The following is a 19,800-nucleotide window of genomic DNA, read 5'->3' on the forward strand; positions in this document are numbered from 1 at the left end:
CGAGATTGCTTGATTTACTTGATGAAATTCTGATTCAGAATAATAGAAGCGAAATATTTGTCATGCTTAATTGGAATTTTTATAAGAAGACAATGCAAAGCTGTAAATGTAACAGTTTAGCTGATTTGTATCTATCATTTTCCCACCTATAAAGATTGAGTAAGAAAAAAAAATGTTACAATATAATATTTTGTATCAGTTGAAAACAATGCAGAGGTTTGCGTGAGAAAATACTGGCTTCTTTTGTTAAAGGTATATCAGTATCGACTTTTAACAAACTCCAGATCAAAAGTAGTTTTCAATATTCAGTATTGGCATGTATTGTTCATCGATCTGATGCCCGAACATTGGAGTTATTCTTTCATAAAATTATTAAGACCACTGTAATTGTCTTTTGTCTCTTCATGAAAATATTATTATCTGAAAGAAGGGTGAGTTAGTTAGTCTTTAAGGTAGAAGAAAACAAGGGTTTTATCGTTGGTAATGGCTGGTTGGTCTGCACATTAGGATCACAGGGCCCGTTTCAGTAAGATATCTTAGAAGTTAACATTATGATGCTTACGAATGCTTAGGACTGGTACACCAGTAACCTTACTTCAAAATCTATGTCACATAAATATCCTTAAGATGGAAACAGAGCTGGGACGGGGGTAGGGGAAATACCGTAATTTTTATTTGCTCTAAAACATTTTTCGCAGAGGTAGAAATGACAGGAATCTTATGAGTTAGAGTAACAAGGTTGGACTAGTTGTAACTGTACCTTATACATATATACCATAATATAGGGACCGTCAAGGACACAGGAGCCTCTTCATTCCCTGCTTAACTTTTGGTCAAGTCTGAAAATGATAATTGCAACATATTTATTTTGCTAAGAAAGATACACATCAAAAGCAGGTCATGGTGCAAAAAGGGATCAGCAACACATTTAATGAACATAGGTACACTGATTGTTTTTAAAAGGAATCATTTCAATGATATAAATTAAACAACCATTGGACATTGGATTTTATGCTATTATAATTACTTGATAGTACTCTTTAAGGTTATAAAGCTAATACTTCCAAACTCAAAATTTAAATAATTTAAAAAATTATATATTTTTTTAACCAATGATAAAATAGCTAACACAATTCAAAGGCCATTTAGATTAGTAACATTTTGATGAAGTCAAGCATTGAAAAAATTAAAGTATTTGATGGCTTATGTTTCAGCCAATTACAATTAGAGAGATAATTCAGTAGGAAATTTAATCGAAAATCATTTAATCATAAAGATCTTTGATCAAATGGATGATAATAATCTATTCAAATGGAAAACAAGTATAATAGAGAAGAAATATTCGTCTTATCTATTTCATTGAAAATAAAATAACCGAAATGACAAATGTTCCGTAAACGGTTTCATCGGTGGATTGTTTTACATGATTTCTTCCATCAAAATACAATTAAATGGCATCTGTTTTCAAATCAAGAAAAGAACTGATTATCTAGTGGTATTTTTATTTGTTTTCAAATTCATTGTTCAGCTACGCATGATGCGGTTTCAGAATATTTAAGAACTTTAATGAACTGTTCCCCCTAATAAATTATGTGAGGTCTTTTACACATTTGTTTACGAGCTTCATCTTTAATTAAACATTTAAAAGAACTGTAAATGTGATTTGAGATTTGAAAAAATGAAATACCGGTAAAATACCGGTAATCTTTATTATGTCTACAATGACAATAAAGCAGCAGTCAAAAGTATACAACTTGGATAAGTTGTGCACTGGTTATCTTTTGGCTTGTTTGCTTATTAAAATTATTTGATTGGTCAATAATTATTATTAGATAAATATGAACCAATCAATGAGCATTTCAGCTAACTTCCCACCACTACAAATATTTGACCAGTATTATCATATTTTTTTATTTTTAGATTGCTTTTTTCTAAAGGAACTATCAAATCCTCAAGACATAATTTTTGTTGTAATAACTGATGATTGTTTTGCCATTACTTTAAAACCATTTTAGATATTTAAATAAAACTTTGCGAAAAGGGTCATTACTCTGCCTAAATCACTTGACATTTTCAGATACTTCCCCTTCTGTGCAACAAATAAGCATTCAGACAGTGAGAGTGTTCTGGTGTTATAGGAGTTACGCCTCTCACCCAAGGGGTTGTGGGTTCTATCATAACCAGGGCGAGAGTGTTCTGGTGTTATAGGAGTTCGCCTCTCACCCAAGGGGTTGTGGGTTCTATCATAACCAGGACAAGAGTGTTCTGGTGTTATAGGAGTTCGCCTCTCACCCAAGGGGTTGTGGGTTCTATCATAACCAGGGTGAGAGTGTTCTAGTGTTATAGGAGTTCGCCTCTCACCCAAGGGGTTGTGGGTTCTATCATAACCAGGGTGAGAGTGTTCTGGTGTTATAGGAGTTCGCCTCTCACCCAAGGGGTTGTGGGTTCTATCATAACCAGGGTGAGAGTGTTCTGGTGTTATAGGAGTTCGCCTCTCACCCAAGGGGTTGTGGGTTCTATCATAACCAGGGTGAGAGTGTTCTGGTGTTATAGGTGTCTGCCTCTCACCCAAGGGGTTGTGGGTTCTATCATAACCAGGGTGAGAGTGTTCTAGTGTTATAGGTGTCTGCCTCTCACCCAAGGGGTTGTGGGTTCTATCATAACCAGGGTGAGAGTGTTCTAGTGTTATAGGTGTCTGCCTCTCACCCAAGGGGTTGTGGGTTCTATCATAACCAGGGTGAGAGTGTTCTAGTGTTATCGGTGTCTGCCTCTCACTAAAGAGGTTGCGGGCTAAATCCCCACCAGGTTGACAGTGGTCTTGGGGTATATCTATGGGGGTGTACAAGGTTTCAGTCAATGAGGGCGCATAATGCAGCCAACATTTAGCCTGAGTGATGGGACTGGCTTATGTGCATTTCATATGTATAAAGTTTCATATTGATATCTTGAACTGTTTTTAATTGTTTGTGAACCTTACAGTGTCTTTTCAAGACATGCAAGAATTATTTTCCTTGGCATTTACAGAGATTCTAGGATCTTAATATTGTTCATTTCATTGCAAAGCAATGTATCAGTAAACATTCTGTTGACAGCCCAACTGCTGTCGCCATTTCTATAAACCTGTACCCTGGTGTACTACTCTATGTTTCCACTGAAAAAATTGTACAAAGAGAGTGCAAGAAAGTGTCGAACAATGTCATACACAGGGCGCGTTTATTAGGACAAATAGAGTAAGTTTTTGTACTGAAAATGAAATTTGTGTTTTATGTCAATACTTATTACATTTTGCAATTTAAATCTTTGCTGTTGGAGGTGTTACACACTGATACAACAGGAGTCTTTCACAAGAGAAACTATTATAAGATAGCAATCTCACGTATTAAACTGATGCTTTTTCTTCTTAGAAATCTGATAGTTTCACTCTCCAATTATGCAACTATATTAATTTGCATGCGTGGCAATTTTATTGCACATTATTAGCATGGTAATCATTGGAACTAAGACCACGCGCAATACGACTGTAATAGAGATAGCCCGGTGTGACAGGATTTGTGAAATGTCTCGTCCTAAACATTAATTTACACTCTCTATAACAATGTTATTCAATTACGTGTAAAATTTAACAGTTTTTAGATAACCATCTGCAGTTAATATGAAATAAAATTAGCATGCAATGCCACACAAAATATGTCAGAACTGAATTTTTATTTTCTATTTTATTCGAGTTTTAGAATTGCATGTCACCATTACAGTTTTATAAGTTGGAATTTAATTTGAAAGTAGATTTTCACCGAAAGAAATCTGTTCCAACAAGTATCAGACATAAAATAAATCTTAAACTGTATTGTATTGAAATGACTGTCACCAAAGGGAAATTCCTTTAATCTAAATACTACAATTACCCTGACATTGATTTTCAGTTAAAATATACATTTCACAAAAACAACAAGTTCAAATTTTCAGTTTTTATGTATTTTCACTTTAACGACCAGTCTTGATTGCAAAGATGCTTTACCAAGCCTCCAGGTGATCAGGAGGACCCATCGTATAATAATGCGTAAATGATCGTTGATTCCTCCTAAATGCATTCAGGGGCGGAAAACATGCATTTAAATGTGCATGTCAAAACACTCACCTCGATTTACGAATATTGACATTTTGCTCGCAAGTGCAAAACTAGGCTAAGATGCAAACACTTCTTTTTCATTTAGCTGAGACTAGCTGTCTTCATTCTTAATCTTATGACCTTTACCCCAACGGCTATTTAACGTATAATCTTGCACCTTTCCACTCTTCAAACATCAAGAGTCCTTTTTTCCAACAATACAATGTAAAAAGTCTTATTTGATACAAGTGTCAAATTTGCATGAAGAGTTGTTACCTATAATTTGGTCATTTCATTCAAGGGTTATACAGATTCGGTGACGGCTTCTCATTTCAGATGCACAAAAGCATAAAATAATGCAAATAATTTGTAGAAATCATCAAGTCTGTAATTGAAATGCACGAGGACAGGACAAGAAAGCGTTCAATGCCCCAATTATGAGTAGCCTGTCCGCGATGGAAATTTATGGCGCAAATGGTGTAAAGTTGCATTCATTATTGCCTGGACTGAGCTAATGTTTTAAATGATTGTCCACTCTTTGAGGACGTGGCCTGTAATTGAATGGCAGCTGTATGGAAAATATGAGTTTTTTCTTCAGATTTTCTTTCTTTTTTTCCATTATCCTGCAATGTGACAAGTCAAAGAAATCTCAAAGGAATCTGAGACATATTGTATGAAGGATTTATCATCACCTAAATACATTCAATTACATAAAGATGTAACTATAATCCATAACACTTGAAAAATACTAACATATTTTTTGTATATTTTAGTTGTTATAGTTTTCATATTATTTTTTAACACTTAGTATATTATACTTTTCAAAATACTATAATGCACATAAATGCGAGAAGACCTTCAATTGTGTACTTTGTTTCTGTCCACACCATTAATAACTTAAATAACTTATACATTGCCATGTTAATTTTAATGTATGGAAAAGAAAACAGATTAATAGAAAGCATTTTCTAAAGTTTTAGATTTCCAAAAATTCGAACATTTCCAAAATACTTCGAAGTTATTAAATGTTTCCACAAAGCTGCCCATCATATGTTATCTGTTTATTTTATAATCGGCACAACCAAACTCATTAGCTTAATTTTTCCGCCATGACACAGGGTCAGCAACCAAATGAGACGTTTTCAGTCACAAAGACAACTCCATTGTCCCCAGCTTAACACCTTTCTTTTCAAAGTTCAGGAAGTTTTGCAAAAACTAATAAAACTTAATTTCTAATGCAAGCGATATATAGCCGTAGCAATTTATCTAATAATTTAAGTCATTTTCAAGAGTCGAGAAAGCATCTGTCCCTTTGAAATCGTTAAAGATGCGTCTCGGAACAGGTGGTCCGAATCAGTCGCGATTATGTCCCTATCACCGACCATTCACTGACCAATGAGACGTGTGGTCCAGGCCACGGAATGAAAGGACCTCGGGGCCCCTAAGGTCAGTGATGGTCTGACCTTGCTATTATACATATCACATGCAAGAATTTGAAACGCAATTTTAATCGTCAACAGTGAAGTCCTGTAATGTATTAAAAGAGGCGTGATCCAAGAATCTTGCCGGCAATTACAACTTTCTTTGTGAAGCCAAGCCACGAACAATGCCTAAAGTGGACATCACGTCTTTTGTGCAACTGACCGGGGCCATAAAGCCCGGACGACAGTTACAAATCACAAATTTCATTTGCCCGATAACAAAAGACATTTATCTGCAAAGACGTAAAGTTTAATATTCAAATGTCTTTTCAGCAGGGTCCAATCATAAATGATGACCACAATTAAACAAAGCGATTATAGAAATAATGACGGGGTACAGAACAATAATCCACGCTCAGCGAGACCACGCACACTCGAGCGTTGTCAGTTTAAGTGTAACGTTAAACTACTTTCAACAAGACGTAAAACCCAAGATGTTCAATTAAAATTAGATTTGCACGCTGAGCCGAGTTACTTTTTATTCAATGAATTGTGGTCAGTGTCATCAATCGGACAAATAAATATTACTGTCCAATGCATAACCATTATTTTGGATGAGATTTGGTTATTTTGAAAACTGCAGACAATGGCCATAAGACAGTTGAATCGGGAACAAAACAGCATGTGCGGAAATGACCATATTTGTTTGTTAATGTGAAATGGCTTTAAATTTTAAGTAACCACACAAAATGAAAAGATGCTGACATGATTTATAAATCAAAGGATTAAGGGGAGGAGTGTGCACTATGGTAAAGAAAGGGTAAAAACTATTTACCTGTCACGGAAATAGACAATCAGATTTGCCTTGTTAAACGCTAAAATATTTAATTTAAAGGGCAGTCCAGCATTAGAAGACTATAGAAAAGAATTTCAAACTGACACAGATGGTTTAAAGAGATCGTTTTCAATAATGGGTTTTCATTCAAACTTAGAGGATTTTTTTTATAGTTTATTTTTATATTTTGCAAAAAAGATACAATTTATGTAAAGTAACAGTTTACAAACACATTTGGATACAATATAGTACTGACCGAAATGTGTATTGAAATTGAAACAAGCAAATCAAAATATGATCCAGACTTAAAAGGGCATGGGGGATCTGTATGGTAAACCGAGGGTATTTGTCGGCAGAATTTAGCTAATCTTCAAACAAACTAAATTGATCTTCACCAAATGTGATTATTGATTCTGACATCTCGCTTCTATCAAAAGGTTTTGACAAGAAAATGCACGATCTTTAAAACAAAGGGAACATTTACGCAAGTTGTCGATACATTCCAACCGAGCGTTCCCGTATATCTGCACATTGAAAATGACAGTCACAGCCCTGCTCAACATCTTATCCCTAACGAAAGTCATCAACCTAATTTATTTTGGAGACCCTGACAGAATATCAACTCTTAAACACATTTTGAGTGAATCAACACTCTATTGTCAATATAATGTGGTACGAAACGTTAAGTCAACTATGCAACGGAGAATTACAGGGAAAATCTGCCTTTGAAAGCTGCGGCCTTACAGAATAATTGTTAAAAACCAGCGGCTTTGTGTGAGTATAACTCAGGTATGTAAAGGTTATCAGAAAGTCTGAAATGATGGACTTGTGACATGATTCTTAATGTGCAAATATGTGCAACTGCTGTTAAATGCTTGCTTAGACTTATGTTTCTCAAATCTGAAATTGATCCAGAGATTTGCTATGTAACTTTTATATGACTCATGGATTTACAATATTTTTATACATATAGATAGCAGAGTTTGCTTATATTCATTTGTATAATATTCTGTTATCCTTTATTCCACATTGCGATTAAATAATCACACCAGTTTTAAAAGCTTTAAAGTATTTGTTAAGAACATCTTCTTGAATTCTGAAAACTCTGGACACTAATAACAAACGGTTATCAAGGCCAACCACAATATCAGCATCCCTGAATAGACACACTTCAGTCGCAAGCCCCGTCACTTCTTACGATAAAAATTACAGACCTTGCGGCAATCGAAACATCATTGTTATACAACAAACTCCGCCTACCAGTTAACAAATCAACTGCCAATATTATTCAACACAGTTAACCAGACGTATTAAATGGCTTTATATTAGCTAGGAGGCTGAGATGTAGTAATCAAGCTTTTAAACATTTGAACATCAATGAGCAGTCAAGTTTAGTTCTCAAATGGCCGGATTCTGAAGTAAATCTCCACCGCTTACGGCATGACATCAATGATTATTTCACAGGCTACTGGTCAACTGTTGTTAACTTTTGTGTGAGACACACGTTAAAATATAATGTTACGTGAATGTTTATTGGTAGCGGATGGAAGTGTGGACAAAATAATAACTTGATTGTAGCCTTAATCGTCCACTGGTACAACAGTGAAGAAAACAAAGTAGAAAATCGTAGCAAGGGTAGTTTGGAATCCGGAAGAAGAAAATTGCTGTTTCAATTAACAACTGTAAATGATACTAATTTGCTTCCATTTTCCCGACCTTAAACAATGGAAATGCTTCACTGGCTGGATGTGATGGGTACATGACATGACAGTTCAGTTTCTGTTTTATATTCAAAGCCATTGTTCTATCATTTTCTTTGAAATTCATAAATGTTATTTCTAAAAAAAGTTAAAGTATATATCAAAGACCAATTAGCATGAGTCCATTAAATAGGAGAAACTGCTGTCGCCATTAACCCATGATCATTATTGAATAAGATTATTGGTTTTAAATTTGTTTTCATATAAGAATCATACACTATTTGTTTACCTTTAAATGGATAAATAAAAATATCTCCCAAACGGAAGGAATTGCATTAATCTGAAATAAAACAAAATATTTATTGGATGTGTACCTTATTATTTCTTTAAAATTCAGTTTTGTTTTAGATCTTTTTATCGCTAATGTGAGCAGATACTAACATGTAAGCATGGCTGAGTAGAACAAACCAATAATAAATCACAAATGAAACAACGCTACTCTAGTTCTAGACCAAAAAGATTGTCACAATTCGTCAAATTTTACAATGACTAATTTCCAAAGAAGCTTAAAGGCAATAAATAAGAATTAAAGAACAACAAAGGTCATCCTTAGGATATGGTTTGTTTGTAGTGACCAGGGCCATCCTTAAGATATGGTTTGTTGGTAGTGACCAGGGCCATCCTTAAGATATGGTTTGTTGGTAGTGACCAGAGGCCATCCTTAAGATATGGTTTGTTGGTAGTGACCAGAGGCCATCCTTAAGATATGGTTTGTTGGTAGTGACCAGAGGCCATCCTTAAGATTTGGTTTGTTGGAAATGACCAGAGGCCATCCTTAAGATATGGTTTGATGGTAGTGACCAGGGCCATCCTTAAGATATGGTTTGTTGGTAGTGACCAGGGCCATCCTTAAGATATGGTTTGTTTGTAGTGACCAGAGGCCATCCTTAAGATATGGTTTGTTGGTAGTGACCAGAGGCCATCCTTAAGATATGGTTTGTTGGTAATGACCAGAGGCCATCCTTAAGATATGGTTTGTTGGTAGTGACCAGGGCCATCCTTAAGATATGGTTTGTTGGTAGTGACCAGGGCCATCCTTAAGATATGGTTTGTTTGTAGTGACCAGAGGCCATCCTTAAGATATGGTTTGTTTGTAGTGACCAGAGGCCATCCTTAAGATATGGTTTGTTGGTAGTGACCAGGGGCCATCCTTAAGATATGGTTTGTTTGTAATGACCAGGGGTCATCCTTAAGATATGGTTTGTTGGAAATGACTAGGGGCTAACCTTAAAATATGGCTTGTAGGAAGTGACAAGGGGCCATCCTTCAGATATGGTTTGTTGGTAGTGACCAGGGCCATTTGTAAGATATGGTTTGTTTGTAGTGACCAGGGGCCATCCTTAAGATATGGTTTGTTGGAAGTGACCAGTAGCCATCCTAAAGATATGGTTTATTTGTAGTGACCAGGGGTCATCCACAAGATATGGTTTGTTGGAAATGACCAGGGGCTAACCTTAAAATATGGTTTGTTGGTAGTGACCAGGGCCATTTGTAAGATATGGATTGTTTGTAGTGATCAGGGACCATCCTTAAAATAGGGTTTGTTTGAATTTACCAGAGGTCATTCTTAAGGTTCATTTTTTTGTAGAGACCAGGGTCATTTTCAATATACGGTTTGTTTGTAGTGACCAGGGGTCATTTTCAGTATTTTTTTTAGTTTGATCACAATCTTTATAGAAAAATCAGTGTTGACATTTGACAAAACAATAAACTTAGCAAACCATACATGGAAAGAAATTGAAAGGGGAACCAAGCTGCATTAACATAATTGGTAACACCTATATCAATAAGTGAAAAATACGACAATCAGTGGGAGGTTTCATCAAGAATCCTGGAGGCTTTTTTGTTTCGAGAGTAATGGTGGAATGTAAGACTGATTGGACTTATATATGTACCAGTTTCAAATTGAGTGAGAGGACTTGTATCTGTACCAGTTTCATCTTGAGTAATGGGACTTGTATATATATCATAGTTTCATCTTGAGAGATGGGACCTGTACCTGTCCCAGTTTCATCTTGAGAGATGGGACTTGTATCTGTCCCAGTTTCATATTGAGTGATGGCACCTGTATCTATCCCAGTTTCATCTTGAGTGATGGGATCTGTATCTATCCCAGTTTCATCTTGAGTGATGGAACCTGTATATGTCCCAGTTTCATCTTGAGAGATGGGACTTGTATCTGTCCCAGTTTCATATTGAGTGATGGGACCTGTACCTGTCCCAGTTTCATCTTGAGAGATGGGACCTGTACCTGTCCCAGTTTCATCTTGAGAGATGGGACCTGTACCTGTCACAGTTTCATCTTGCGAGATGGGACCTGTACCTGTCCCAGTTTCATCTTGAGTGATGGGACCTGTACCTGTCTCAGTTTCATATTGAGAGATGGGACTTGTATATCTCCCAGTTTCATATTGAGTGATGAGACCTGTACCTGTCCCAGTTTCATCTTGAGTGAGGGGGCCTGTACCTGTACCAGTTTCATCTTGAGTGATTGGACCTGTATCTGTCCCAGATTCATCTTGAGTGTTGGGACTTGTATCTGTACCAGTTTCACATTGAGTGATTGGACTTGTATCTGTACCAGTTTCACATTGAGTGATGGGACTTGTATATTTCCCAGTTTCATCTTGAGTGATAAGACTTGTATCTGTACCAGTTTTATATTGAGTGATGGGACTTGTATCTGTATCAGTTTCATCTTGAGTGATGGGACCTGTACCTGTCCCAGTTTCATCTTGAGTGATAGGACTTGTATCTGTACCAGTTTCATATTGACTGATTGGACTTGTATCTGTCCCAGTTTTATCTTGAGAAATGGGACCTGTATCTGTCCCAGTTTCATATTGAGTGAAAGGACTTGTATCTGTCCCAGTTTCATCTTGAGTGATGGGACCTGTATCTGTACCAGTTTCATATTGAGTGATTGGACCTGTATCTGTCCCAGTTTCATCTTGAGTGATGGGACTTGTATCTGTACCAGTTTCATATTGGGTGATTGGACATGTATCTGTCCCAGTTTCATCTTGAGTGATGAGACTTGTATCTGTCCCAGTTTCATCATGAGTGATGGGACCTGTATCTGTACCAGTTTCATATTGGGTGATTGGACATGTATCTGTCCCAGTTTCATCTTGAGTGATGGGACCTGTATCTTTACCAGTTTCATATTGAGTGATTGGACCTGTATCTGTCCCAGTTTCATCTTGAGTGAGGGGGCCTGTATCTGTACCAGTTTCATATTGAGTGATTGGACATGTATCTGTCCCAGTTTCATCTTGAGTGATGGGACCTGTATCTGTACCAGTTTCATATTGAGTGAATGGACTTGTATCTGTCCCAGTATCATCTTGAGTGATGGGACCTGTATCTGTAACAGTTTCATTTTGAGTGATTGTACTTGTATATGTCCCAGTTTCATCTTGAGTGAGTGGACTTGTATATGTCCTAGTGTAATCTTCAGTGATGGGACTTGTATATGTCCTAGTTTCATCTTGAGTGAGTGGACTTGTATATGTCCTAGTTTCATCTTGAGTGAGGGGACTTGTATATGTCCCAATTTCATATTGAGTGATGGGACCTGTACCTGTCCCAGTTTCATATTGAGTGATGGGACCTGTACCTGTCCCAGTTTCATATTGAGTGATGAGACTTGTATATGTCCTAGTGTAATCTTCAGTGATGGGACCTGTACCTGTCCCAGTTTAATATTGAGTGAGGGGACTTGTATATGTCCCAGTTTCATCTTGAGTGATGAGACTTGTATATGTCCTAGTTTCATCTTAAGTGAGGGGACTTGAAAAGTCCCAGTTTCATATTGAGTGATGGGACCTGTACCTGTCCCAGTTTCATATTGAGTGATGGGACTTGTATATGTCCTAGTGTTATCTTCAGTGATGGGACCTGTATCTGTCCCAGTTTCATATTGAGTGATGGGACTTGTATATGTCCCAATTTCATCTTAAGTGATGGGACTTGTATATGTTCAAGTTTCATATTGAGTGATGGGACTTGTATATGTCCCAATTTCATCTTAAGTGATGGGACTTGTATCTGTCCCAGTTTCATATTGAGTGATGGGACTTGTATATGTACCAGTTTGATCTTGAGTGATGGGATTTGCATCTGTCCCAGTTTCATATTGCGTGGTGGGACCTGTATCTGTCCCAGTTTCATCTTGAGTGATTGGACCTGTATCTGTCCCAGTTTCATATTGAGTGATGGGACCTGTATCTGTCCCAGTTTCATATTGAGTGATGGGACCTGTATCTGTCCCAGTTTCATCTTGAGTGATGGGACCTGTAGCTGTCCCAGTTTCATATGGAGTGATGGGACCTGTACCTGTCCCAGTTTCATCTTGAGTGATGGGACCTGTAGCTGTCCCAGTTTCATATTGAGTGATGAGACCTGTAGCTGTCTCAGTTTCATCTTGAGTGATGGGACTTGTATCTGTCCCAGTTTCATATTGCGTGATGGGACCTGTACCTGTCCCAGTTTCATCTTGAGTGATGGGACCTGTAGCTGTCCCAGTTTCATCTTGAGTGATGGGACTTGTATCTGTCCCAGTTTCATTTTGAGTAATGAGACTTGTATCTGTCCCAGTTTCATATTGAGTGATGAGACCTGTATCTGTCCCAGTTTCATCTTGAGTGATGGGACCTGTAGGTTGCCCATTTTCATCTTGAGTGATGGGACCTGTATCTGTACCAGTTTCATATTGAGTGATTGGACCTGTAACTGTCCCAGTTTCATATTGAGTGATGGGGCTTGCATCTGTACCAGTTTCATCTTGAGTGATGGGACCTGTACCTGTCCCAGTTTCATATTGAGTGATGGGACTTGTATCTGTTTCAAGGTTTTCAAGCTTTTGATAGTATTTATTTTGCACAACTCCACCGATGCACCTATTTATGTTTTGCACCACTGGAGGGATGCATGCACACCTAGGGAATTAATACAAATCACAAATGTTGCTGTCTTATCCTATTTCAAGAGCAAGGGTGCCAGTCTCACTGAGCCTGTCAATAACCCAGGAATCATCCACCATCTAAGTCAGCTTTATGCAAGCTCCCGACCCCACCCTACCAATGCTAACATGACATCTGCCAGATCACTAGCACATAGTTTCACAAACTAAGCTAACTGAACTAAATTAACCCAACTTAGCTAATTCAACTAAGCTCACTTAAGCTAACTCAACTAAGCTAACTGAATTAAGCAAACTCACATAATCTTACTCAACTCAGCTTACTCAACTAAGCTAATTCAACTAGGCTAACTTAATTAAGCTTACTCAAATAAGTTAACTTAACTCAACTTACTCAGCCTACTCAAATAAGCTTAATCATCTAAGCTAACTCAACTACGCTAAATCAACTAAGCTTACTCAACTTAGCTTACTTACACAATTTAACTGAACTCATCTTACTCAACTCAGCCAACTCATCTAAGCTAATTCAACTAAGCTTACTCAACTAAGCTAACTCAACTAAGCAAAATCATCGAAGCTTACTCACCTAAGCTAACTCAAGTATGCTAAATAAACCTAGCTTACTCAAATAATTTAACTTAACTGATCTTACTCAACTCAGCCAACTCATCTAAGCTAACTCAACTAAGCTTACTCAACTAAGCTAACTCAACTAAGCTAAATCATCTATGCTAACTCAACTAAGCTAAATCAAATAAGCTAACATAACTAAGGTAACTCAACTCAACTCAACATAATGTAATGAACAACATGAAGCTGGCTTACTTCCCTTTGCATTATAAAACACTCTGTTTGTTAAGGGAGATTACTACTTAAGAGTTGAACTAATTTCACATCAGTAGGTGGGCGGCCATCTTCGATTAAGTCAAACAGTCGTATATTGATTCTAGTAGAAATAAGCTCACACAATAATTTTAATTTGTACTGATACAAGCATTTTTTCTTTTGTATCGTAATTAGAGAATTTAAAAGTGTATTTATGCCCATTACGACCCTAAAACCTTAGCTATTTAACTCTTTTTTTCAGGTATGTATACTTCATTAAAATTTATGTTGAAGAACATACTCTAAACAGGTTTGTTCAAATGCATAACTTACTGTGCTACCTTTGTTAACAAAAGATTTTATAGTTATTATAAAAAATGAAACACAGATGACACATGACGGAAGTTTCATTGAAAATCCTAGGAACAATTTTGTACCTAGGAAGGATTTAAAAAAGTGAATTACTAGTCGTGCAAATCTCTCCCAGGTACAAAATCACTCCAAGGATTCTACATCATATGGCCCCATGGAGTATGGTAAAAATAGTTACATTTGGCAGACAGCATGTATCAGTGTCACGGTCCATTATCAGGCTGGTCTAGGTGTCAGGCATGAGTCATCCCGGGCTCCACCGTTCATGGGCCATCTTCAACCAACAGGTTACTGGTTCTCTAACCCTCCAGTCTGGGTTACGCAGGGGCTTGACAAGCATCTGTCAGATTTTCACACCTGTAACCAGTCAAAATCATCAGTTTCTTCAAAATGCTTGTAAACTGCGGATTAATGAAATCCTGTAAGCCCACTTCAAACGAATAAGTTTATCAAACTGTATAATATAAATGATCTCAGCATATATAGGATTTCTCCCACTTACGATTTTGCTGAGCAGAAAGACGTGGTAGAAGGAATATTATACCAACTGCAAGTGAGAAATGCTCGCTGGCTTAACCTGGATTATGTATTATCATGAGCTAAAATGTCAACAGGTTTCATTTGGGTTGTCACTTGCCGCTGAAAAATTGTTCTTTCAACTGCACGGGGGATGATATTATTCATCAAATCTATAAACATGAACATGAAGATAGCTTAAACAGTGATCATTTACATCCTCAGCTAATCTTAAATATTATATAAATACTGGCATTAATCAATGTACAAAAACTAAAGCAGAAATATTTAAGCCCTTCAGAAAATGAAACAAAGAGACGACACTATCAGTATACGTAAACAATGTATGATCAATGGGAAAATATGAAATATTTGAAATAATATCACCAGAATTGAATTATCTCCCTTTTCTGATTTTGGGCAGTTTTTTAATATTTATTTAACAGTCTATACAAAAAAGTGATATATTGTTCTCATTTAACTTTTAAAATAGACAATTTCAATGTATTTTATATAATACATTATGAAATAATTCTGATCTTTTGACCAAAGTTCCGTTAAACACCTGACATGTATGTATATATATATATATATATATATATATTTCGTCCATTTACTGATTATTATCTATTATGTATTTATTTGGAATGGATTGTATTATATTCATGTGTCTATTATGATAAAGAAACTCTTTTAGAAATTTCAAGTGAATCCTAAAATGATAAAAATTAACCCAAACTCAGTAGTACGTTGTGTTTTGTATGCAAAATGAGAAGCAAGTCTTCAGGATGAAGCTGCAAATCATGGCCTAGGGGAGGCGAATACAATAATTTCATTTTGATGATGCTTAAAGGGGTTTCCTCCCTTTGAAAAGAAGTTCTGAAAAGAATATTTCAATTGTAAAAAAGACACTTGGGGTCAGTTAATTGTTAACACTATAAGCACAAAAAACAAAAACAAAAAAGCATTTACAAGTCCCTGTCTTTGTTTTTATGCATGGTATCATACTTCCATTTTATTTTGTATTGTTTTGCTGAAGAGATGACAAAGGGTAAATGAAGTATGTCATACTGAAAACGATTTTGTAAAGCCAAGTATAACTTATCCTGGAGCTTATAGTTGCTGCCCTGCATTTACAATCCTGGAGCTTATAGTTGCTGCCCTGCATTTACAATCCTGGAGCTTATAGTTGCTGCCCTGCATTTACAATCCTGGAGCTTATAGTTGCTGCCCTGCATTTACAATCCTGGAGCTTATAGTTGCTGCCCTGCATTTACAAATGAGTTTACAAAAAGGGGTCTGCCAGCAAAAACAGAGTCACAGAGACAGTGTGCTCGACTATCCCGTCGCTTAATGTCTAAGAATCACTTGTAAAATTTTGGTGAAACATGCATGGACCATTGTAAAATTTTATTACATGCCATACCTTAATCAGAATATCTCAATAAAAAAATAAAGGGACAAAATTTGCATAATATGCTAGATAGAGTTATCATACTTGATTGTCTATTATTAAAGGTTAAATGGAAAACATAGAGTAGTTGTTGAGTTATTGACTTAAATCTGCTTACATGCAAAACCTTGACCAGATTTTTTTAAGTCAATCATTAAAAGGGGCTAAAGTTATATTATATGCAAAAACTAGTTATCTAACTTGATTAAATAAGAAGGTTGGATGTCGATGGTTGGAAGCAGATGGCTACAGTTTCAATGCAAAATATTATGTATTGCTGATATATTGACTTATACATGTATGTGGTAACATACAAAACCTTCACCATAATTTCTAAATCATATATTAAAAGACCATTAATTATATTATATGCAATATACAGTTATCTAACTTGGTTATTCTAGTAGGTTGGAATGTTAAGTACCGTTGTAAAGTCTCGATGCAATTCATTAAGTTATTGCTGAGATATTCACCTATGTGTGCTTACCGGTACATGCAAATCCTTTACCAGAATGTTTATGACGAATAATAAATGGCAATTATTTGAATTCTATGCATGAAAGAGTTGTTTAACTTAATTAGTAATAGATTGGATAGAGAGAAACACATGCCTAAAGTTTCAATGCAATGCATAATGTTTTTGCTGAGATGATGACTTAAAGGTGCCAATGCTGACACTTCAAACAATTAAAGCAAGGAATACACAGTAAGCTTAAGAGATTGAACAATTGTATACACATGAATTGTTTATAATGTTTCTGATAGAAGTTAAGCAAACTGGTCATATTTCCAATCATACATGTATGTACAGCTCCATCAGGGCATGGGCAGGTGCTTGTCATAAGCGTCCAGGGATACTATTTTTCATTATTTTGACATTTCCTATGTATCCGTGTACCTTTACATATGTATCTATTTCCAGGTTCAATGATGGATGTTTTGAATCTGCCATAGTCATAAAATCATCATTGACGGCCATTTAAATTAAGTTGGCCCTCATGTTTATCTTCATGTACCAAGACTTAGTGTAAACAATGAATGTGTGTTTAAAAAAGGTCATTTTTTGATAATAAACTGTATTATTGGCAGGGTTAATATATACATGTAGCTACAATAATGAGCGATCAGAGATACTCTTTTTATTATTTAGACATTTCTTATGTATCCCTGTAACGCTAAAACTCTCTACCATTTAACAACGGGCGAAATGATATACTGTAATAATATGCATTGATGTTGAATAATAATGACAAAGTTGTTCAATTTTTATCCGACAGTGATCTGAACTTGATTAAATTGGTCATTAGAGTTGTTATTTTCACATTACTATATTATGGGTCACGAATACCGTTATACATGTACACAACCAGTCAGATTTGTCCCAGATTTACCGATATCGGGATACTTGATAAACAATCGACACTTGTACGTGTTTTATGATAACTTAACATGTTTTTTGGGCATACTGACATAACTTAATATGTGTTTAATAGTAGGCAAATTAAATATTTTCGTAGAAATTTGAATTTATAACGGAGATAATTTAAAATTGTGGCCGCGAGGATTCTCTGCGCAAGGACCGCTTGCTACTTTTTGCTGGGATGGTGGACGTCACGAGTCTGCCATATTAAACAAATCGTCAAAAGACTCGTTGACAGCCATTTAGGTGGACTAGGTTAATATACTGTATATGGCAGTATGTTAATATGTGTATTTGAAAACCGAAAAATTGAAACTCTAAACTAAAACGTAACAATATAAAATTATTGATATCACGATTTTGCCATACAGTTGAGAGAACTTTGTGGTGTAACAGGAAAACATAAAATATCCAAATGGTAAAACAAGTTTCGCTTATTCATAATATTTAAATTTGCTTCACTGTTAGCTCAATCAAAAAAACGAAAACATAATATGCGATTTTTAATACGACGGATACTATCAAATACCTGGTCGTGATCGTGATCAATCAGTGACCAAATTGAAACTATGGGAAGATACTCTGATCAAAGTAAAGGTTACTTCTAACTATGAAAAGACCGGGCAAAATTGTGGCAGGTGCGAATGGTGCATTAAATTCATCCAAAACTTTATATTTCATCTTATTTATCACCCAAATGAAATAATGAAACATTTTTATATAAGTTGAGTCATTCATTGGTCATCAAAACTGTTCAAGGCAAACACGGTACCAGGCCTTGGCATCCCTATAGAGTGTATAACATAGTTAATGAACATATTTAATCTACATTACAAACTATTCCACCATTAAATGTCAATTATTTGCCACAATCTTAGACCATGGAAGAATCCCAGAAAGCTTGAACGAAGGGATTATACATTTTAAGGCTTAAAAGGGTTTCTCTCAGCTTCGAGAACACGTCATCAATACTGGTGACTGTTTGACAAAAAGTGGTCACACATAAGTAGTGTATTATCTTGTGTCCTTCAAATATTAGCTCAAAGTCTAAATTTAAAATTGCGGGGCGTCGCCAAGTTACTTCGCGTCATTAAATAATTAAATCATTAGACTTAATTAATTAGTTTGACCAAATTTCATTTATAATTCTGATCAAACTCCATGACGATTGCAGTAGAACGGTTGTCACTAGAGTTTAAGCAAGGTTTCTCTAATAGTTACATGCTTTAAGATCCGAACTGATCCACATTCAAATCCTATCTTCATTTACAGCGAAATATTTGACCAAATTTCATGAATATATATTGATAAAAAAATGTGGCCGCTGCAGTTTAAACCAAGTTGTTGTGTTTTTGCGGTTTTTTTGCGTGTGTTTTTTTCTGCCTTTTGGTTGTGCTGTTGCCGAACATGACCAAGCAAACGAACTTGACCTACATTTTATTAAGAAATATCGAAGGCTCAACGCAACAATATTATAACTCATTTTTTTTTAAATTTTATAGGAGGTTGAAAAAAAATCACATTTTTTTGTATTATACATATTTTGTAGTAGTCTTAGTATATTTGTCTTTGAAAGTAAAATAAATTTATTAATCCAAATATAAATTTTATGTTAACACTATGTGGGAACGGATACACCGGATATAGCTCAAAAAGTGATAAGTAAACAGACAATTATGCAGTTGTTTTTCTTTACCAGAGGTAAGATCTTGCTGTGCTAACGCCTACATACCGTATCCACAAATAAAACAAGCGTTGAAACTAATAGCTGAATGCTAAATTTGACCTATGGTATACTTAAAAGTGCTTACGATTAAGCAGACCTCGAAAAATGTTTCTTCAAATCTGAGATGATCACCTCGAAACTTACAGAATTCCCGACAAGTATGGTTATTTTAAGGAAATATATCGAATAAATAAAAAAACTGAATCGAAGGATTTCACAAGCATAAGCTGGACTATTTTAATTGTAAGAACTGGCAATGTAACTTTAAACTGTTAAAGATATGCCCTTATAAATGTTCACAGTACTGTACTAGGGATAGCCGTATTATGTACTGAGGATAGTTTCAAAGTTGAGAAATGTGTCCTGGTGATAACATGTAAAATGGGACAAAAATTGATGGTAACACTGTTAATATACAATATACATGTACATGTATGTCT

Source organism: Mya arenaria, chromosome 6 (genome assembly GCF_026914265.1).
Source record: "Mya arenaria isolate MELC-2E11 chromosome 6, ASM2691426v1".
NCBI lineage: Eukaryota > Metazoa > Mollusca > Bivalvia > Myida > Myidae > Mya > Mya arenaria.